This window comes from Crinia signifera, chromosome 9 (assembly GCF_055691185.1).
Source record: "Crinia signifera chromosome 9, ASM5569118v1, whole genome shotgun sequence".
Lineage (NCBI taxonomy): Eukaryota > Metazoa > Chordata > Amphibia > Anura > Myobatrachidae > Crinia > Crinia signifera.
In genome coordinates, this window is record NC_139225.1 from 122,800,023 (window position 1) to 122,823,018 (window position 22,996).

At 38.8% G+C, this 22,996-nt stretch overlaps 11 non-coding genes across 11 annotated transcripts; all 11 read left to right on the forward strand.

The window, feature by feature from the left end:
* The first annotated feature begins 8,431 nt into the window (after window positions 1-8,431).
* TRNAR-UCG (transfer RNA arginine (anticodon UCG)) lies at window positions 8,432-8,504 on the forward strand. The gene has a single exon. It is a non-coding gene; the product is annotated as a tRNA-Arg (tRNA).
* A 1,245-nt stretch (window positions 8,505-9,749) lies between these two features.
* Window positions 9,750-9,822, forward strand: TRNAR-UCG (transfer RNA arginine (anticodon UCG)). The gene has a single exon. It is a non-coding gene; the product is annotated as a tRNA-Arg (tRNA).
* A 6,367-nt stretch (window positions 9,823-16,189) lies between these two features.
* Window positions 16,190-16,262, forward strand: TRNAR-UCG (transfer RNA arginine (anticodon UCG)). Its single transcript has one exon. It is a non-coding gene; the product is annotated as a tRNA-Arg (tRNA).
* A 921-nt stretch (window positions 16,263-17,183) lies between these two features.
* TRNAR-UCG (transfer RNA arginine (anticodon UCG)) lies at window positions 17,184-17,256 on the forward strand. The gene has a single exon. It is a non-coding gene; the product is annotated as a tRNA-Arg (tRNA).
* Window positions 17,257-17,507: 251 nt separating this feature from the next.
* Window positions 17,508-17,580, forward strand: TRNAR-UCG (transfer RNA arginine (anticodon UCG)). Its single transcript has one exon. It is a non-coding gene; the product is annotated as a tRNA-Arg (tRNA).
* Window positions 17,581-18,917: 1,337 nt separating this feature from the next.
* TRNAR-UCG (transfer RNA arginine (anticodon UCG)) lies at window positions 18,918-18,990 on the forward strand. Its single transcript has one exon. It is a non-coding gene; the product is annotated as a tRNA-Arg (tRNA).
* A 251-nt stretch (window positions 18,991-19,241) lies between these two features.
* TRNAR-UCG (transfer RNA arginine (anticodon UCG)) lies at window positions 19,242-19,314 on the forward strand. The gene has a single exon. It is a non-coding gene; the product is annotated as a tRNA-Arg (tRNA).
* A 920-nt stretch (window positions 19,315-20,234) lies between these two features.
* Window positions 20,235-20,307, forward strand: TRNAR-UCG (transfer RNA arginine (anticodon UCG)). Its single transcript has one exon. It is a non-coding gene; the product is annotated as a tRNA-Arg (tRNA).
* A 251-nt stretch (window positions 20,308-20,558) lies between these two features.
* Window positions 20,559-20,631, forward strand: TRNAR-UCG (transfer RNA arginine (anticodon UCG)). Its single transcript has one exon. It is a non-coding gene; the product is annotated as a tRNA-Arg (tRNA).
* Window positions 20,632-21,876: 1,245 nt separating this feature from the next.
* TRNAR-UCG (transfer RNA arginine (anticodon UCG)) lies at window positions 21,877-21,949 on the forward strand. The gene has a single exon. It is a non-coding gene; the product is annotated as a tRNA-Arg (tRNA).
* Window positions 21,950-22,869: 920 nt separating this feature from the next.
* Window positions 22,870-22,942, forward strand: TRNAR-UCG (transfer RNA arginine (anticodon UCG)). The gene has a single exon. It is a non-coding gene; the product is annotated as a tRNA-Arg (tRNA).
* Window positions 22,943-22,996: the final 54 nt, after the last annotated feature.

Below are 22,996 nucleotides of genomic sequence, written 5' to 3' on the forward strand. Positions count from 1 at the left end.
CAGTGTCATAGAGTGATAGATAGTGAGAGATAGAGAGATAGAGAGATAGAGAGAGATAGTGACAGAGAGTGATAGAGACTGCTATATTTTGTGTCTGCTGCCCCCCTTTTGTGCACCCCCAGCAACTTTTTGGGGGTGCAGGGGTTATTTTTCATATATATAACTGTCAGTGCTGCTGCTGCAGTGTCATAGAGTGATAGATAGTGAGAGATAGAGAGATAGAGAGAGATAGTGACAGAGAGTGATAGAGAGTGCTATATTTTGTGTCTGCTGCCCCCGCCTTTTGTGCTGATCACTATATCTGAGGTGATCAGCAACTTTTTGGGGGTGCAGAGGTTTTTTTTTTTTATATATATACCTGTCAGTTGCTGCCAGTTGCACTGTCAGTTGCACCAAAGGTTGTGCACCTGCTGCCCCTCACTGGTAATCAGTGTCGCATCACTGATCACCTTTTTTTTTTTTTGAGGGTGCTGTGGGGTCTTTTTTTAATTTTTTTTTACACACACTGTGATTTTGTGGGTGTCCTGTGGCCACTGTGCGCTGATCAGTGACGTACATCACTGATCAGCTTTTTCGGCACAGGGTTGATCTATTTTTTTTTTTTTTGATCAAATTCCTGTTGCCTTTGAGCGCTGTTCAGTGACGGACGTTACTGACCAACATCTGTGCTCAATTTTTGGCGCAGGACCTTTTTTTTTTTTTTTTAACCCCTTCAATTTTTTTTTTTTTTAACCCCTTCAATTTTTTTTTTTTTTTTATTGGGATCAAATTCCTGTATAAAGTATTTTTTTTTCTGCACTACATACACACTACACACTACATACCCCCCGGGTTGAAATAAAGTTTGTACCCCCCCTACACTATACACGTGTTGAAACATTTCACTACCAGAAACACAAAAATAAAAATGGCATCCCAAATGTCATCCCAAATGTCATCCCAGTCATCCAGAAGAATGTATTCAGCGGAGGAGGCATATGCCATGCTTGCCTCTGACTCTGACACAGCCAGTGAGGCAAGCAGGGAATTTGAAGGATTCATCTTAAGCTCCTCTTCCTCCTCTAGTGATGAGGGACCCCCTCAAAGACGCCCCCGTAGAGCAGCTGAGACACCCCCCCAATAATTGATCTCGTATGGACCCCACCACCAGACAATTTTGAGCCCCAGGTTCCTGAGTTTTTGGCCATCCCAGGAATCCAATTTGATTCCACAGGTCTCAGAGAAATTGACTTTTTCAAATTATTTTTCTCTGATGATTTTATAAATTTAATGGTGGACCAAACTAATTTATATGCCCAGCAGTTTATTGCTCAAAACCCCACGTCATCATTTGCTAGGTGGACCCCTGTAGATGCAGTAGAGATGATGACGTTTTGGGGTCTGGTGTTTCATATGGGCATAGTAAAAAAGCCAGAAATTAGGCAATATTGGAGTACAGATGTTCTGTACAGCACCCCATTTTACCGTATGGCCATGACTCGGGCTCGTTTTGAGATGATCCTTAAATTTTTGCATTACAACGATAATGCACAGTGCCCACCCAGAGATGATCCCACCTTTGACCGGCTATTCAAAGTCAGGCCGGTCATTGATCATTTCAGTGCCAAATTTGCAGAGATGTACATCCCTGAAAAATTTATTTGTATTGACGAGTCCCTTATACATTTTAAAGGAAGGGTTAAATTCCGCCAGTACCTTCCCAGTAAGAGGGCAAGGTATGGCATAAAAATGTATAAGCTGTGTGAAAGCACCTCAGGGTACACCCACATGTTTAGGGTATATGAAGGGAAGGATTCAAGAATTGAACCGCCAGAATGCCCCCCCTCCCTCGTAGGTGTTAGTGGAAAAATTGTCTGGGATTTAGTGCACCCCTTCCTGGATAAAGGTTATCACCTCTATGTGGATAACTTTTACACTAGCATCCCCCTGTTTAAGGCCCAAGAGGTACAGCAGCTTGCGGTACTGTGCGCAAGAACCAAAGAGGCCTCCCAAAAACGCACATTGCAAAAGTAATGAGAAGGGGTGAAAGCAGGGGAATATGCACCGAAAATATGTTGTTGGTCAAATATAAGGACAAGAGGGATGTCCTTATACTGACAACAATTCACGGAGACAGTACCACCTCCGTCCCTGTACGAGGTACCAGTACCCACACCTCAAAACCTAATTGTATCCTGGATTACAATAGGTACATGGGCGGAGTGGATCTTTCAGATCAGGTACTGAAGCCGTACAGTGCCCTGCGGAAAACAAAAATCTGGTACAAGAAGCTGGCCGTGTATATCATCCAGATGGCACTGTATAACGCTTACGTGCTATTCCGTTCTACCGGCCAGAGGGGGACATTTATGCACTTTCAAGAGGAAGTCATAAAGGGCCTAATATTTGGGAACCAGCAGGCAGAGGGCCCCAGTACTTCTAGTACTGGCCCCCGTATTGTACCAGGGCAGCATTTTCCTGATGAAATCCCCTCCACTGGAAAAAAGGGCAGGACACAAAAAAGGTGCAAAGTTTGCTATAAAAAGGGAATAAGAAAGCAAACTATTTTCCAGTGTGACACTTGCCCCGACAAACCCGGCCTATGTATAAAGGAGTGTTTTAAAATATACCACACATCTATGGATTATTAGGTTCATAATTTCACCGTGCTTCGGGGGTCTTGCTAATGCCACATAGCACCCACCATTCATTCCACCAGAATCTGAGCCGCAAAATCCAAAAATCACTCCTTCCCTTCTGAGTCCTGCCATGCACCCAACTGGTATTTTTTGGTCACATGTGAGGCATTGCCGTACTCGGGAGAAATTGGGGCACAGATTTTGGGGTGCTTTTTCTCCTTCATACCTTCTGAAAATGAAAAATTTTGAGCCAGAACTGCATTTTTGTGTAAAAAAATGTAATTTTTCATTTTCACTGCCCAGTTGTATCAAAATTGGTGAAACCCCTGGGGGTTTGAAATGTACACTATACCCCTAGATGAATTCCCTGAGGGGTGTAGTTTGCAAAATGGGGTCACTTGTGGGGGGGTTCCACTGTATCGGTGCTTTGGGGGTCTTGCTAATGCGACATAGCACCCACCAACATTCCACCAGAATTTGTGCTGCAAAATCCAAATATCACTCCTTCCCTTCTGAGTCCTGCCACTTTTTGGTCACACATGAGGCATTGCCGTACTCGGGAGAAATTGGGGCACAGATTTTGGGGTGCTTTGTCTCCTTCATTCCTTGTGAAAATGAAAAATTTTGAGCCAGAACTGCATTTTTGTGTAAAAAAATTTAATTTTTAATTTTCACTGCCCAGTTGTATCAAAATTGGTGAAACCCCTGGGGGTTTGAAATGTACACTATACCCCTAGATGAATTCCCTGAGGGGTGTAGTTTGCAAAATGGGGTCACTTGTGGGGGGGTTCCACTGTATTGGTGCTTTGGGGGTCTTGCTAATGCGACATAGCACCCACCAACATTCCACCAGAATTTGTTCTGCAAAATCCAAAAATCACTCCTTTCCTTCTGAGTCCTGCCACTTTTTGGTCACACATGAGGCATTGCCGTACTCGGGAGAAATTGGGGCACAGATTTTGGGGTGCTTTGTCTCCTTCATTCCTTGTGAAAATGAAAAATTTTGAGCCAGAACTGCATTTTTGTGTTAAAAAATGTAATTTTTCATTTGCACAGCCCAGTTGTATCAAAATTGGTGAAACCCCTGGGGGTATGAAATGTACACTATACCCCTAGATGAATTCCCTGAGGGGTGTAGTTTGCAAAATGGGGTCACTTGTGGGGGGGTTCCACTGTATTGGTGCTTGGGGGGTCTTGCTAATGCGACATAGCACCCACCAGCATTCCACCAGAATCTGAGCTGCAAAATCCAAAAATCACTCCTTCCCTTCTGAGTCCTGCCATGCACCCAAATGGTATTTTTTGGTCACATGTGAGGCATTGCCGTACTCGGGAGAAATTGGGGCACAGATTTTGGGGTGCTTTGTCTCGTTCATTCCTTGTAAAAATGAAAAATTTTGAGCCAGAACTGCATTTTTGTGTAAAAAATGTAATTTTTCATTTGCACAGCCCAGTTGTATCAAAATTGGTGAAACCCCTGGGGGTATGAAATGTACACTATACCCCTAGATGAATTCCCTGAGGGGTGTAGTTTGCAAAATGGGGTCACTTGTGGGGGGGTTCCACTGTATTGGTGCTTGGGGGGTCTTGATAATGCGACATAGCACCCACCAACATTCCACCAGAATCTGAGCTGCAAAATCCCAAAATCACTCCTTCCCTTCTGAGTCCTGCCATGCACCCAAATGGTATTTTTTGGTCACATGTGAGGCATTGCCGTACTCGGGAGAAATTGGGGCACAGATTTTGGGGTGCTTTGTCTCCTTCATTCCTTGTGAAAATGAAAAATTTTGAGCCAGAACTGCATTTTTGTGTAAAAAATGTAATTTTTCATTTGCACAGCCCAGTTGTATCAAAATTGGTGAAACCCCTGGGGGTATGAAATGTACACTATACCCCTAGATGAATTCCCTGAGGGGTGTAGTTTGCAAAATGGGGTCACTTGTGGGGGGGTTCCACTGTATTGGTGCTTGGGGGGTCTTGCTAATGCGACATAGCACCCACCAACATTCCACCAGAATCTGAGCTGCAAAATCCCAAAATCACTCCTTCCCTTCTGAGTCCTGCCATGCACCCAAATGGTATTTTTTGGTCACATGTGAGGCATTGCCGTACTCGGGAGAAATTGGGGCACAGATTTTGGGGTGCTTTGTCTCCTTCATTCCTTGTGAAAATGAAAAATTTTGAGCCAGAACTGCATTTTTGTGTAAAAAAATTTAATTTTTCATTTTCACTGCCCAGTTGTATCAAAATTGGTGAAACCCCTGGGGGTTTGAAATGTACACTATACCCCTAGATGAATTCCCTGAGGGGTGTAGTTTGCAAAATGTGGTCACTTGTGGGGGGGTTCCACTGAATTGGTGCTTGGGGGGTCTTGCTAATGCGACATAGCACCCACCAACATTCCACCAGAGTCTGAGCTGCAAAATCCCAAAATCACTCCTTCCCTTCTGAGTCCTGCCATGCACCCAAATGGTATTTTTTGGTCACATGTGAGGCATTGCCGTACTCGGGAGAAATTGGGGCACAGATTTTGGGGTGCTTTGTCTCCTTCATTCCTTGTGAAAATAAAAAATTTTGAGCCAGAACTGCATTTTTGTGTAAAAAATGTAATTTTTCATTTGCACAGCCCAGTTGTATCAAAATTGGTGAAACCCCTGGGGGTATGAAATGTACACTATACCCCTAGATGAATTCCCTGAGGGGTGTAGTTTGCAAAATGGGGTCACTTGTGGGGGGGTTCCACTGTATTGGTGCTTGGGGGGTCTTGCTAATGCGACATAGCACCCACCAACATTCCACCAGAATCTGAGCTGCAAAATCCCAAAATCACTCCTTCCCTTCTGAGTCCTGCCATGCACCCAAATGGTATTTTTTGGTCACACGTGAGGCATTGCCGTACTCGGGAGAAATTGGGGCACAGATTTTGGGGTGCTTTGTCTCCTTCATTCCTTGTGAAAATGAAAAATTTTGAGCCAGAACTGCATTTTTGTGTAAAAAAATTTAATTTTTCATTTTCACTGCCCAGTTGTATCAAAATTGGTGAAACCCCTGGGGGTTTGAAATGTACACTATACCCCTAGATGAATTCCCTGAGGGGTGTAGTTTGCAAAATGTGGTCACTTGTGGGGGGGTTCCACTGAATTGGTGCTTGGGGGGTCTTGCTAATGCGACATAGCACCCACCAACATTCCACCAGAGTCTGAGCTGCAAAATCCCAAAATCACTCCTTCCCTTCTGAGTCCTGCCATGCACCCAAATGGTATTTTTTGGTCACATGTGAGGCATTGCCGTACTCGGGAGAAATTGGGGCACAGATTTTGGGGTGCTTTGTCTCCTTCATTCCTTGTGAAAATGAAAAATTTTGAGCCAGAACTGCATTTTTGTGTAAAAAATGTAATTTTTCATTTGCACAGCCCAGTTGTATCAAAATTGGTGAAACCCCTGGGGGTATGAAATGTACACTATACCCCTAGATGAATTCCCTGAGGGGTGTAGTTTGCAAAATGGGGTCACTTGTGGGGGGGTTCCACTGTATTGGTGCTTGGGGGGTCTTGCTAATGCGACATAGCACCCACCAACATTCCACCAGAATCTGAGCTGCAAAATCCCAAAATCACTCCTTCCCTTCTGAGTCCTGCCATGCACCCAAATGGTATTTTTTGGTCACACGTGAGGCATTGCCGTACTCGGGAGAAATTGGGGCACAGATTTTGAGGTGCTTTGTCTCCTTCATTCCTTGTGAAAATGAAAAATTTTGAGCCAGAACTGCATTTTTGTGTAAAAAATGTAATTTTTCATTTGCACAGCCCAGTTGTATCAAAATTGGTGAAACCCCTGGGGGTATGAAATGTACACTATACCCCTAGATGAATTCCCTGAGGGGTGTAGTTTGCAAAATGGGGTCACTTGTGGGGGGGTTCCACTGTATTGGTGCTTGGGGGGTCTTGCTAATGCGACATAGCACCCACCAACATTCCACCAGAATCTGAGCTGCAAAATCCCAAAATCACTCCTTCCCTTCTGAGTCCTGCCATGCACCCAAATGGTATTTTTTGGTCACATGTGAGGCATTGCCGTACTCGGGAGAAATTGGGGCACAGATTTTGGGGTGCTTTGTCTCCTTCATTCCTTGTGAAAATGAAAAATTTTGAGCCAGAACTGCATTTTTGTGTAAAAAATTTAATTTTTCATTTTCACTGCCCAGTTGTACCACAATTGGTGAAACCCCTGGGGATTTGAAATGTACACTATACCCCTAGATGAATTCCCTGAGGGGTGTAGTTTGCAAAATGGGGTCAGTGTGGGGGGGTTCCTAAATTTTAGCATCTTATGGTGCCTAGAAACCTACATGGTGCCTAAAAAATAATCTCATAAAAAGGAGGCTCCAAAATCAAGTAGGTGCTCCTTCTATTATGAAGCCTGTAGTTTGGTCAACGTGCACACTAGGGCCACATATAGGATATTTATGAAAACAAAAGAATTGGGGGAATCAATTTTTAGTCACATTTCTCTAGTAAAATCTACGGTGTTCCTTAGAAAAATGTATTAAAATTGCAAATCTGCAAAAAAAATGAAATTTTGAAATTTCACCTACACTTTGTTTTAATTCCTGTGAAACACCTAAAGGGTTAACAAACTTCCAAAATGCTGTTTTGAATACTGTGAGGGGTGCAGTTTTTGAAATGGCATCATTTATGGGGGTGTCTCACATACAAGTCCCTCAAAGTCACATCAGAACTGAACTGGTCCCTAAAAAAATCAGTGTTTGAAATTTTCTTGAAAATTTGAGAATTTGCTATTCATATTGTAAGCCTCCTAGTGTCCAAAAAAATTAAAAGGAAGTTTTAAATAATAATGTAAACATAAAGTAGACATATGGTCTATGTTAGTTATTAACTATTTTGAGTGGTATGATTATTTGTCTCACAAGCAGAAAATTTAACATTTTGCAAATTGCTAAATTTTCCATTTTTTTACGATATTATGGTATTTTTCACAAAAAAACACAGACTGTATCGACCCAAATTTACCACTAATTTGAAGTACAATGTGTCACGAGAAAACAATCTCAAAATCACTGTGATAAGTAAAAGCAAAAAAAAGTTATCCCCACTTAAGTGATACATGTCAGATTTGAAAAAAAGGGCTCTGTCAGGAAGGCAAAAACATGCTGTGTCAGGAAGGGGTTAAAATATTTAGAGGTGGAGCTAATTCCTTTTCTTTTAGCAAATTTGGAATACATTAACATGTGTTGTCCGATGCAAAGTATTTCTATTTCTCAGAAGAGTTCAATTTTATTTAAGAACTTGATGTGGGCATTGCTGAAAAAACAATATGACTTTCTCAGAAAATTAATCAATAAGATTATATTTTGCATCTTGGTTAGTTATCCATAATACATTTTATTCCAAACTTTTTTGCAAAGAATGTAAATATTTTTTTACATTGGTATAACTCATACCAAACCTTCCATGGACTACAATTTTGCCATGAGCTGGCTGCTTGGCTTTGAGGATAAGGCGTCTGACTCTGAGATCAGAAGTTTGAGCGTTCAAGTACCTTCGTGGTCAAATGTGTACAGTTTATGCATATGTGGGTAGTTGATGTATGAATTTTTTTGTTATCTTGAGTCTCTAAACATCATTATGTGCATATAAAAATGTTTTTCTCAATTTGTTCGTATGGCTAATGATTGTAACTTTTATGCATCTATGGATTAATGATATATCACATGTTTTATTATCTTAGGTCTTTACATTACACAGCAAACATCACAGCTTGGACATAGGGCTGCAGTAAAGTGAACAGTTGACCGTGTGGCCTAATGGATAAGGCGTCTGACTTCGGATCAGAAGATTGAGGGTTCGAGTCCCTTCGTGGTCGAGTGTGTACAAGTTGTCCATTTTATGCATCTATGGGTAGTTGACGTATTAAGTGTTATGTTATCTTATGGCTCTAAACATCACTGTGTGCATACAAAAAAAATATTTTTCTCAATTTAGATGTAGGGTTAATGATTGTAACTTTTATGCATCTATGGATTAATGCCATATCACATGTTAGGTCATCTTAGGTCTCTACAATACACAGCAATCACAACAGGTTGGACATAGGCATGCAGGTAAGTGAGCAGTTGACCGTGTGGCCTAATGGATAAGGCGTCTGACTTTGGATCAGAAGATTGAGGGTTTGAGTCCCTTCGTGGTCGAGTGTGTACAAGTTGTCCCTTTTATGTATCTATGGGTAGTTGATGTATCACATGTCATGTTAGGTCTCTAAAAATCGCAGCCTGCACATAAAAAATTATTTCCCGATTTTGTGTTCTAAACATTTTAAGTTTTGGAGGTGATCTTTACTGAACAATTTGACTTTCTCTCAAAATCAATAATTAAAATGATTTATTGGTTCTTAGGTTGTCACCCAAGTGCTTGTTTTTACAAATGTTTCTTCTCAAATAAAAAATGCAGATGTGTAGTGGTGAATGACAAACACATTTTAAAAGATTTAGAGGTGGAGCTAATTCCTTTTCTTTTAGCAAATTTGGAATACATTAACATGTGTTGTCCGACGCAAAGTATTTCTATTTCTCAGAAGAGTTCAATTTTATTTAAGAACTTGATGTGGGCATTGCTGAAAAAACAATATGACTTTCTCAGAAAATTAATCAATAAGATTATATTTTGCATCTTGGTTAGTTATCCATAATACATTTTATACCAAACTTTTTTGCAAAGAATGTAAATATTTTTTTACATTGGTATAACTCATACCAAACCTTCCATGGACTACAATTTTGCCATGAGCTGGCTGCTTGGCTTTGAGGATAAGGCGTCTGACTCTGAGATCAGAAGTTTGAGTGTTCAAGTACCTTCGTGGTCAAATGTGTACAGTTTATCCCTCTTATGCATATATGGGAAGTTGATGTATGAAATTTTTTGTTATCATGAGTCTCTAAACATCATTATGTGCATATAAAAATGTTTTTCTCAATTTGTTCGTATTGTTAATGATTGTAACTTTTATGCATCTATGGATTAATGATATATCACATGTTTTATTATCTTAGGTCTTTACATTACACAGCAAACATCACAGCTTGGACATAGGGCTGCTGTAAAGGGAGCAGTTGACCGCGTGGCCTAATGGATAAGGCGTCTGACTTCGGATCAGAAGATTGAGGGTTCGAGTCCCTTCGTGGTCGAGTGTGTACAAGTTGTCCCTTTTATGAATCTATGGGTAGTTGATGTATAACATGTCGTGTTAGGTCTCTAAAAATCGCAGCCTGCACATAAAAAATAATTTCCCTATTTTGTGTTCTAAACATTTTAAGTTTTGGAGGTGATCTTTACTGAACAATTTGACATTCTCTTAAAATCAATAATTAAAAGGATTTATTGGATCTTAGGTTGTCACCCAAGTGCTTGTTTTTACAAATGTTTCTTCTCAAATAAAAAATGCAGATGTGTAGTGGTGAGTGACAAACACATTTTAAAAGATTTAGAGGTGGAGCTAATTCCTTTTCTTTTAGCAAATTTGGAATACATTAACATGTGTTCAGAAGATTGAGGGTTCGAGTCCCTTCGTGGTCGAGTGTGTACAAGTTGTCCCTTTTATGTATCTATGGGTAGTTGATGTATCACATGTCATGCAGTTTTCTTTAATACCTGCGCACTGAAAGATTGATTGCGATGAGCTGCGATCACACTGTGGGATCTGACTATATCCCAAGATACAATAACATATATTTTGGATTAGTGCTGCGCTCAATCTCTATTTGCTGGTGTTAATTGAATAAATGATGGATATAACACAGTGTTTAGTCTAAACACAATTTTACTTGGAAATTAGTCCATTAATACAATGATGCACACAGTGTGAGAAATCTGTCACGTTGCGTGCACTGGCCTTGGCCTCTGTACACGATCTGTGTAAAAGATCCCCTTGTGTGTGTGCCTACACGGTTCAATCTGTCCAATCCTGGCTGCCCAAATTGCAGCGTTTCTATGAGTCTCAGTCTATGCCTATAATCTGTGTACGGCGTCCCGTCACACAGGTGTTATAGGAATGCAAGTAAGTCTTCGGGTACCCCTTTAGATATAATTCCGTTTTCTGCGGATTTTCGGAGGAGGGGGGGACTGGTGCAGCTTAGGGTGCCGGTTCACTGCTGCTACTAGGGTTTACGGAGGTGCCGCGCGAGTGATACTGCACTCAATGCGTCACACGCCGCTGTCACCCGTTCGCTGCAGGGACTCGGAGTGGCGGGGATCAGTGTATCGGGTGGGACCGCCGCCGTCAGCACTGCCTCGTCTTACCGCCCGGGAAACCTCCTGCCTCTCTTGACCCTCTCTCGCTCCTACTCACCCTCTCCACGCTGATGGTGTCTCGTCGGCGTTCTGCCGGTTCCGGATCTTACGTCTGGTGATAGTCTCAGCCCGTTTTCTTCTTGCTTGCTTAGTTCAGTGTGATGTCTCCAACGCGTTTCAGCTTTTTGCCTTCTTCAAGGAGATGTGTGCTGCTAAAGCCCGGGTCTGTTTAAATCCCCTGGGTGGTTTCTATTGCCGTCTGCTGATAGGTCTACATGGGTGTCAGTAATTTCTGATCATGTGTTTCCCCTTCAGCTTAATTGGTGTTCATTCTCGGTTAATTGGAAATGTGATCCAATCTTTTTGTCAGTGGTGTTCATTCTGACATAGTCTCTGTTGTCTAATCAGTTATTAATACTTGATATTTTTTATTTTTTATTATTATTCTTTTCTTTTTCTTTTTCTTTTTAGTGGGGGTGAGGCTGTGATGTTTTCCTCCAATTAGAGTAATTGCTGTTGTGCATTACAGTCTTATTATAAATGGTACCAGTTTTGTTTAATGGGTATTCTGCATCTCATTGTATTATTAGGGTCTTATACTGCTGGATTATGTACCTATGCTTGCCCTATACTGATGTCATCCTGTACCCTTGTTAGTTTTATTTTTTGCCAATGATCGATTTGACCTCGTTGTCTAGGTTCAGTCCTCTGGGTGAGAATGTTTTTAATTTATACATCCATTTTAGCTCAGTTTTATTGATTTTATGTATAAAATCTCCTCCCCTCCAGTTGGCCTGTACTAGTTCTATTCCCATGAATTCTAGCGTCCGGGGGTCATTGTCATGGTGAAGTTTAAAGTGTCTTGAGAGGTTATGTTCTTCATGTCCCTTCTTTATATTCCTTATGTGTTCACATATTCTTTCTTTTAAGTGGCGTGTCGTTCTGCCTATGTATTGCTTGTTACACCCACATTTTAGCATGTAGATCACCCCCTTACTGTTACATGTGATTCTTTGTTGTATTTTAAATGTCTCACCATTGCTGGTGGATTGGAAATGGTTAATGGGTTTTGTGCTTCTTTGATTCTGATTTTTGCAACCCTGGCATTGCCCACAGAAGAAGAAACCTTTGCTTGATGGACCTGAATCTATTGTTAGTTGTGTGGTGGATTTTGGGGGAATGTGATTTCTAGTTAGCTTTTGTTTAAGGTCTGGTGCTTTTTTGAAAACCATTTTGGGTCTTAGTGGAAGATGATCAGCCAGGGTGTCGTCCTCCAGTAATAATGGCCAGTGCTTAGTTAGAATTTTTCTTAATTGGTTTGACTGCTCAGAGTATTGTGTAATGAATAGTACTTCATTTTGGTTTTCATTTTTCCTTGTCTCTTTGTTTTTATTTTTGTATTGCAATAGCTCCTCTCTATTTACTAGTTTCATTTTCTCAAATGCTTCATTAACTTTGTGGTCTTTGTATTTTTTTTCCTTGAATTGGTCCCTTAATTCATTGCCTTGTTTGATATAATCTGTTATTTTTGTGCAGTTTCTTCTAACTCGCATGAACTGACTGGTGGGAATTGACTCTAACCAACTGGGGTGATGCCAGCTTGTCGATAGTATATAGCTGTTTACGTCAACAGCTTTTTTGTATATTTTTGTATGTATTGTTGTGTCCTCTGTGTATATGTTCAAATCAAGGAAATTGACTTCTTTTTTACTGTAATGAGTTGTGAAAACAAGATTGTTTTTATTGTTGTTTATGTGTGATATGAATTTTTTTAAAGAGTAGAGGGAATGAGGACTCTTTAAAAAAATTCATATCACACATAAACAACAATAAAAACAATCTTGTTTTCACAACTCATTACAGTAAAAAAGAAGTCAATTTCCTTGATTTGAACATATACACAGAGGACACAACAATACATACAAAAATATACAAAAAAGCTGTTGACGTAAACAGCTATATACTATCGACAAGCTGGCATCACCCCAGTTGGTTAGAGTCAATTCCCACCAGTCAGTTCATGCGAGTTAGAAGAAACTGCACAAAAATAACAGATTATATCAAACAAGGCAATGAATTAAGGGACCAATTCAAGGAAAAAAAATACAAAGACCACAAAGTTAATGAAGCATTTGAGAAAATGAAACTAGTAAATAGAGAGGAGCTATTGCAATACAAAAATAAAAACAAAGAGACAAGGAAAAATGAAAACCAAAATGAAGTACTATTCATTACACAATACTCTGAGCAGTCAAACCAATTAAGAAAAATTCTAACTAAGCACTGGCCATTATTACTGGAGGACGACACCCTGGCTGATCATCTTCCACTAAGACCCAAAATGGTTTTCAAAAAAGCACCAGACCTTAAACAAAAGCTAACTAGAAATCACATTCCCCCAAAATCCACCACACAACTAACAATAGATTCAGGTCCATCAAGCAAAGGTTTCTTCTTCTGTGGGCAATGCCAGGGTTGCAAAAATCAGAATCAAAGAAGCACAAAACCCATTAACCATTTCCAATCCACCAGCAATGGTGAGACATTTAAAATACAACAAAGAATCACATGTAACAGTAAGGGGGTGATCTACATGCTAAAATGTGGGTGTAACAAGCAATACATAGGCAGAACGACACGCCACTTAAAAGAAAGAATATGTGAACACATAAGGAATATAAAGAAGGGACATGAAGAACATAACCTCTCAAGACACTTTAAACTTCACCATGACAATGACCCCCGGACGCTAGAATTCATGGGAATAGAACTAGTACAGGCCAACTGGAGGGGAGGAGATTTTATACATAAAATCAATAAAACTGAGCTAAAATGGATGTATAAATTAAAAACATTCTCACCCAGAGAACTGAACCTAGACAACGAGGTCAAATCGATCATTGGCAAAAAATAAAACTAACAAGGGTACAGGATGACATCAGTATAGGGCAAGCATAGGTACATAATCCAGCAGTATAAGACCCTAATAATACAATGAGATGCAGAATACCCATTAAACAAAACTGGTACCATTTATAATAAGACTGTAATGCACAACAGCAATTACTCTAATTGGAGGAAAACATCACAGCCTCACCCCCACTAAAAAGAAAAAGAAAAAGAAAAGAATAATAATAAAAAATAAAAAATATCAAGTATTAATAACTGATTAGACAACAGAGACTATGTCAGAATGAACACCACTGACAAAAAGATTGGATCACATTTCCAATTAACCGAGAATGAACACCAATTAAGCTGAAGGGGAAACACATGATCAGAAATTACTGACACCCATGTAGACCTATCAGCAGACGGCAATAGAAACCACCCAGGGGATTTAAACAGACCCGGGCTTTAGCAGCACACATCTCCTTGAAGAAGGCAAAAAGCTGAAACGCGTTGGAGACATCACACTGAACTAAGCAAGCAAGAAGAAAACGGGCTGAGACTATCACCAGACGTAAGATCCGGAACCGGCAGAACGCCGACGAGACACCATCAGCGTGGAGAGGGTGAGTAGGAGCGAGAGAGGGTCAAGAGAGGCAGGAGGTTTCCCGGGCGGTAAGACGAGGCAGTGCTGACGGCGGCGGTCCCACCCGATACACTGATCCCTGCCACTCCGAGTCCCTGCAGCGAACGGGTGACAGCGGCGTGTGACGCATTGAGTGCAGTATCACTCGCGCGGCACCTCCGTAAACCCTAGTAGCAGCAGTGAACCGGCACCCTAAGCTGCACCAGTCCCCCCCTCCTCCGAAAATCCGCAGAAAACGGAATTATATCTAAAGGGGTACCCGAAGACTTACTTGCATTCCTATAACACCTGTGTGACGGGACGCCGTACACAGATTATAGGCATAGACTGAGACTCATAGAAACGCTGCAATTTGGGCAGCCAGGATTGGACAGATTGAACCGTGTAGGCACACACACAAGGGGATCTTTTACACAGATCGTGTACAGAGGCCAAGGCCAGTGCACGCAACGTGACAGATTTCTCACACTGTGTGCATCATTGTATTAATGGACTAATTTCCAAGTAAAATTGTGTTTAGACTAAACACTGTATCACATGTCATGTTAGGTCTCTAAAAATCGCATCCTGCACATAAAAAATAATTTCCCGATTTTGTGTTCTAAACATTTTAAGTTTTGGAGGTGATCTTTACTGAACAATTTGACTTTCTCTCAAAATCAATAATTAAAATGATTTATTGGATCTTAGTTTGTCACCCAAGTGCTTGTTTTTACAAATGTTTCTTCTCAAATAAAAAATGCAGATGTGTAGTGGTGAGTGACAAACACATTTTAAAAGATTTAGAGGTGGAGCTAATTCCTTTTCTTTTAGCAAATTTGGAATACATTAACATGTGTTGTCCGATGCAAAGTATTTCTATTTCTCAGAAGAGTTCAATTTTATTTAAGAACTTGATGTGGGCATTGCTGAAAAAACAATATGACTTTCTCAGAAAATTAATCAATAAGATTATATTTTGCATCTTGGTTAGTTATCCATAATACATTTTATACCAAACTTTTTTGCAAAGAATGTAAATATTTTTTTACATTGGTATAACTCATACCAAACCTTCCATGGACTACGATTTTGCCATGAGCTGGCTGCTTGGCTTTGAGGATAAGGCGTCTGACTCTGAGATCAGAAGTTTGAGTGTTCAAGTACCTTCGTGGTCAAATGTGTACAGTTTATCCCTCTTATGCATATATGGGAAGTTGATGTATGAAATTTTTTGTTATCTCGAGTCTCTAAACATCATTATGTGCATATAAAAATGTTTTTCTCAATTTGTTCGTATGGTTAATGATTGTAACTTTTATGCATCTATGGATTAATGATATATCACATGTTTTATTATCTTAGGTCTTTACATTACACAGCAAACATCACAGCTTGGACATAGGGCTGCAGTAAAGTGAACAGTTGACCGTGTGGCCTAATGGATAAGGCGTCTTGCTTCGGATCAGAAGATTGAGGGTTCGAGTCCCTTCGTGGTCGAGTGTGTACAAGTTGTCCATTTTATGCATCTATGGGTAGTTGACGTATTAAGTGTTATGTTATCTTATGGCTCTAAACATCACTGTGTGCATACAAAAAAATATTTTTCTCAATTTAGATGTAGGGTTAATGATTGTAACTTTTATGCATCTATGGATTAATGCCATATCACATGTTAGGTCATCTTAGGTCTCTACAATACACAGCAATCACAACAGCTTGGACATAGGCATGCAGGTCAGTGAGCCGTTGACCGCGTGGCCTAATGGATAAGGCGTCTGACTTCGGATCAGAAGATTGAGGGTTCGAGTCCCTTCGTGGTCGAGTGTGTACAAGTTGTCCCTTTTATGTATCTATGGGTAGTTGATGTATCACATGTCATGTTAGGTCTCTTAAAATCGCAGCCTGCACATAAAAAATAATTTCCCGATTTTGTGTTCTAAACATTTTAAGTTTTGGAGGTGATCTTTACTGAACAATTTGACTTTCTCTCAAAATCAATAATTAAAATGATTTATTGGATCTTAGTTTGTCACCCAAGTGCTTGCTTTTACAAATGTTTCTTTTCAAATAAAAAATGCAGATGTGTAGTGGTGAGTGACAAACACATTTTAAAAGATTTAGAGGTGGAGCTAATTCCATTTCTTTTAGCAAATTTGGAATTCATTAACATGTGTTGTCCGATGCAAAGTATTTCTATTTCTCAGAAGAGTTCAATTTTATTTAAGAACGTGATGTGGGCATTGCTGAAAAAACAATATGATTTTCTCAGAAAATTAATCAATAAGATTATATTTTGCATCTTGGTTAGTTATCCATAATACATTTTATACCAAACTTTTTTGTAAAGAATGTAAATATTTTTTTACATTGGTATAACTCATACCAAACCTTCCATGGACTACAATTTTCCCATGAGCTGGCTGCTTGGCTTTGAGGATAAGGCGTCTGACTCTGAGATCAGAAGTTTGAGTGTTCAAGTACCTTCGTGGTCAAATGTGTACAGTTTATCCCTCTTATGCATATATGGGTAGTTAATGTATGAAATTTTTTGTTTATCTTGAGTCTCTTAACATCATTATGTGCATATAAAAATGTTTTTCTCAATTTGTTCGTATGGTTAATGATTGTAACTTTTATGCATCTATGGATTAATGATATATCACATGTTTTATTATCTTAGGTCTTTACATTACACAGCAAACATCACAGCTTGGACATAGGGCTGCAGTAAAGTGAACAGTTGACCGTGTGGCATAATGGATAAGGCGTCTGACTTCGGATCAGAAGATTGAGGGTTCGAGTCCCTTCGTGGTCGAGTGTGTACAAGTTGTCCATTTTATGCATCTATGGGTAGTTGACATATTAAGTGTTATGTTATCTTATGGCTCTAAACATCACTGTGTGCATACAAAAAAATATTTTTCTCAATTTGGTTGTAGGGTTAATGATTGTAACTTTTATGCATCTATGGATTAATGCCATATCACATGTTAGGTTATCTTAGGTCTCTACAATACACAGCAATCACAACAGCTTGGACATAGGCATGCAGGTAAGTGAGCAGTTGACCGCGTGGCCTAATGGATAAGGCGTCTGACTTCGGATCAGAAGATTGAGGGTTCGAGTCCCTTCGTGGTCGATTGTGTACAAGTTGTCCCTTTTATGCATCTAAGGGTAGTTGATGTACTGTATCACATGTCATGTTAGGTCTCTAAAAATCGCAGCCTGCACATCAAAAATAATTTCCCGATTTTGTGTTCTAAACATTTTAAGTTTTGGAGGTGATCTTTTCTGAACAATTTGACTTTCTCTCAAAATCAATAATTAAAATGATTTATTGGATCTTAGTTTGTCACCCAAGTGCTTGTTTTTCCAAATGTTTCTTCTCAAATAAAAAATGCAGATGTGTAGTGGTGAGTGACAAACACATTTTAAAAGATTTAGAGGTGGAGCTAATTCCTTTTCTTTTAGCAAATTTGGAATACATTAACATATGTTGTCCGATGCAAAGTATTTCTATTTCTCAGAAGAGTTCAATTTTATTTAAGAACGTGATGTGGGCATTGCTGAAAAAACAATATGACTTTCTCATAAAATTAATCAATAAGATTATATTTTGCATCTTGGTTAGTTATCCATAATACATTTTATACCAAACTTTCTTGCAAAGAATGTAAATATTTTTTTACATTGGTATAACTCATACCAAACCTTCCATGGACTACGGTTTTGCCATGAGCTGGCCGCTTGGCTTTGAGGATAAGGCGTCTGACTCTGAGATCAGAAGTTTGAGCGTTCAAGTACCTTCGTGGTCAAATGTGTACAGTTTATCCCTCTTATGCATATATGGGTAGTTGATGTATGAAATTTTTTGTTATTTTGAGTCTCTAAACATCATTATGTGCATATAAAAATGTTTTTCTCAATTTGTTCGTATGGTTAATGATTGTAACTTTTATGCATCTATTGATTAATGATATATCACATGTTTTATTATCTTAGGTCTTTACATTACACAGCAAACATCACAGCTTGGACATAGGGCTGCAGTAAAGTGAACAGTTGACCGTGTGGCCTAATGGATAAGGTATAAGGTATACATTGATATAACTCATACAAAACCTTCCATGGACTACAATTTTGCCATGAGCTGGCTGCTTGGCTTTGAGGATAAGGCGTTTGACTCTGAGATCAGAAGTTTGAGTGTTCAAGTACCTTCGTGGTCAAATGTGTACAGTTTATCCCTCTTATGCATATATGGGTAGTTAATGTATGAAACTTTTTGTTTATCTTGAGTCTCTAAACATCATTTTGTGCATATAAAAATGTTTTTCTCAATTTGTTCGTATGGTTAATGATTGTAACTTTTATGCATCTATGGATTAATGATATATCACATGTTTTATTATCTTAGGTCTTTACATTACACAGCAAACATCACAGCTTGGACATAGGGCTGCAGTAAAGTGAACAGTTGACCGCGTGGCCTAATGGATAAGGCGTCTGACTTCGGATCAGAAGATTGAGGGTTCGAGTCCCTTCGTGGTCGAGTGTGTACAAGTTGTCCATTTTATGCATCTATGGGTAGTTGACATATTAAGTGTTATGTTATCTTATGGCTCTAAACATCACTGTGTGCATACAAAAAAATATTTTTCTCAATTTAGATGTAGGGTTAATGATTGTAACTTTTATGCATCTATGGATTAATGCCATATCACATGTTAGGTCATCTTAGGTATCTACAATACACAGCAATCAAAACAGCTTGGATATAGGCATGCACGTAAGTGAGCAGTTGACCGCGTGGCCTAATGGATAAGGCGTCTGACTTCGGATCAGAATATTGAGGGTTCGAGTCCCTTCGTGGTCGAGTGAGTACAAGTTGTCCCTTTTATGTATCTATGGGTAGTTGATGTATCACATGTCATGTTAGGTCTCTAAAAATCGCAGCCTGCACATAAAAAATAATTTCCCGATTTTGTGTTCTAAACATTTTAAGTTTTGGAGGTGATCTTTACTGAACAATTTGACTTTCTCTCAAAATCAATAATTAAAATGATTTATTGGATCTTAGGTTGTCACCCAAGTGCTTGTTTTTACAAATGTTTCTTCTCAAATAAAAAATGCAGATGTGTAGTGGTGAGTGACAAACACATTTTAAAAGATTTAGAGGTGGAGCTAATTCCTTTTCTTTTAGCAAATTTGGAATACATTAACATGTTTTGTCCGATGCAAAGTATTTCTATTTCTCAGAAGAGTTCAATTTTATTTAAGAACGTGATGTGGGCATTGCTGAAAAAACAATATGACTTTCTCAGAAAATTAATCAATAAGATTATATTTTGCATCTTGGTTAGTTATCCATAATACATTTTATACCAAACTTTCTTGCAAAGAATGTAAATATTTTTTTACATTGGTATAACTCATACCAAACCTTCCATGGACTACGATTTTGCCATGAGCTGGCTGCTTGGCTTTGAGGATAAGGTGTCTGACTCTGAGATCAGAAGTTTGAGTGTTCAAGTACCTTCGTGGTCAAATGTGTACAGTTTATCCCTCTTATGCATATATGGGTAGTTGATGTATGAATTTTTTTGTTATCTTGAGTCTCTAAACATCATTATGTGCATATAAAAATGTTTTTCTCAATTTGTTCGTATGGTTAATGATTGTAACTTTTATGCATCTATGGATTAATGATATATCACATGTTTTATTAACTTAGGTCTTTACATTACACAGCAAACATCACAGCTTGGACATAGGGCTGCAGTAAAGTGAACAGTTGACCGTGTGGCCTAATGGATAAGGCGTCTGACTTCGGATCAGAAGATTGAGGGTTCGAGTCCCTTCGTGGTCGAGTGTGTACAAGTTGTCCATTTTATGCATCTATGGGTAGTTGACGTATTAAGTGTTATGTTATCTTATGGCTCTAAACATCACTGTGTGCATACAAAAAAATATTTTTCTCAATTTAGATGTAGGGTTAATGATTGTAACTTTTATGCATCTATGGATTAATGCCATATCACATGTTAGGTCATCTTAGGTCTCTACAATACACAGCAATCACAACAGCTTGGATATAGGCATGCTCGTAAGTGAGCAGTTGACCGCGTGGCCTAATGGATAAGGCGTCTGACTTCGGATCAGAAGATTGAGGGTTCGAGTCCCTTCGTGGTTGAGTGTGTACAAGTTGTTCCTTTTATGTATCTATGGGTAGTTGATGTATCACATGTCATGTTAGGTCTCTAAAAATCGCAGCCTGCACATAAAAAATAATTTTCCGATTTTGTGTTCTAAACATTTTAAGTTTTGGAGGTGATCTTTACTGAACAATTTGACTTTCTCTCAAAATCAATAATTAAAATGATTTATTGGATCTTAGGTTGTCACCCAAGTGCTTGTTTTTACAAATGTTTCTTCTCAAATAAAAAATGCAGATGTGTAGTGGTGAGTGACAAACACATTTTAAAAGATTTAGAGGTGGAGCTAATTCCTTTTCTTTTAGCAAATTTGGAATACATTAACATGTGTTGTCCGACGCAAAGTATTTCTATTTCTCAGAAGAGTTCAATTTTATTTAAGAACTTGATGTGGGCATTGCTGAAAAAACAATATGACTTTCTCAGAAAATTAATCAATAAGATTGTATTTTGCATCTTGGTTAGTTATCCATAATACATTTTATACCAAACTTTCTTGCAAAGAATGTAAATATTTTTTTTCATTGGTATACCTCATACCAAACCTTCCATGGACTACAATTTTGCCATGAGCTGGCTGCTTGGCTTTGAGGATAAGGCGTCTGACTCTGAGATCAGAAGTTTGAGTGTTCAAGTACCTTTGTGGTCAAATGTGTACAGTTTATCCCTCTTATGCATATATGGGAAGTTGATGTATGAAATTTTTTGTTATCTTGAGTCTCTAAACATCATTATGTGCATATAAAAATGTTTTTCTCAATTTGTTCGTATTGTTAATGATTGTAACTTTTATGCATCTATGGATTTATGATATATCACATGTTTTATTATCTTAGGTCTTTACATTACACAGCAAACATCACAGCTTGGACATAGGGCTGCAGTAAAGGGAGCAGTTGACCGCATGTCCTAATGGATAAGGCGTCTGACTTCGGATCAGAAGATTGAGGGTTCGAGTACCTTCGTGGTCGAGTGTGTACAAGTTGTCCATTTTATGCATCTATGGGTAGTTGACGTATTAAGTGTTATGTTATCTTATGGCTCTAAACATCACTGTGTGCATACAAAAAAAATATTTTTCTCAATTTAGATGTAGGGTTAATGATTGTAACTTTTATGCATCTATGGATTAATGCCATATCACATGTTAGGTCATCTTAGGTCTCTACAATACACAGCAATCACAACAGCTTAGATATAGGCATGCAGGTAAGTGAGCAGTTGACTGCGTGGCCTAATGGATAAGGCGTCTGACTTCGGATCAGAAGATTGAGGGTTCGAGTCCCTTCGTGGTCGAGTGTGTACAAGTTGTCCCTTTTATGAATCTATGGGTAGTTGATGTATAATATGTCGTGTTAGGTCTCTAAAAATCGCAGCCTGCACATAAAAAATAATTTCCCTATTTTGTGTTCTAAACATTTTAAGTTTTGGAGGTGATCTTTACTGAACAATTTGACTTTCTCTCAAAATCAATAATTAAAATGATTTATTGGATCATAGGTTGTCACCCAAGTGCTTGTTTTTACAAATGTTTCTTCTCAAATAAAAAATGCAGATGTGTAGTGGTGAGTGACAAACACATTTTAAAAGATTTAGAGGTGGAGCTAATTCCTTTTCTTTTAGCAAATTTGGAATACATTAACATGTGTTGTCCGACGCAAAGTATTTCTATTTCTCAGAAGAGTTCAAATTTATTTAAGAACGTGATGTGGGCATTGCTGAAAAAACAATATGACTTTCTCAGAAAATTAATCAATAAGATTATATTTTGCATCTTGGTTAGTTATCCATAATACATTTTATACCAAACTTTTTTGCAAAGAATGTAAATATTTTTTTACATTGGTATAACTCATACCAAACCTTCCATGGACTACAATTTTGCCATGAGCTGGCTGCTTGGCTTTGAGGATAAGGCGTCTGACTCTGAGATCAGAAGTTTGAGTGTTCAAGTACCTTCGTGGTCAAATGCGTACAGTTTATCCCTCTTATGCATATATGGGAAGTTGATGTATGAATTTTTTTGTTATCTTGAGTCTCTAAACATCATTATGTGCATATAAAAATGTTTTTCTCAATTTGTTCGTATTGTTAATGATTGTAACTTTTATGCATCTATGGATTTATGATATATCACATGTTTTATTATCTTAGGTCTTTACATTACACAGCAAACATTACAGCTTGGACATAGGGCTGCAGTAAAGGGAGCAGTTGACCGCGTGGCCTAATGGATAAGGCGTCTGACTTCGGATCAGAAGATTGAGGGTTCGAGTCCCTTCATGGTCGAGTGTGTACAAGTTGTCCATTTTATGCATCTATGGGTAGTTGACGTATCACATG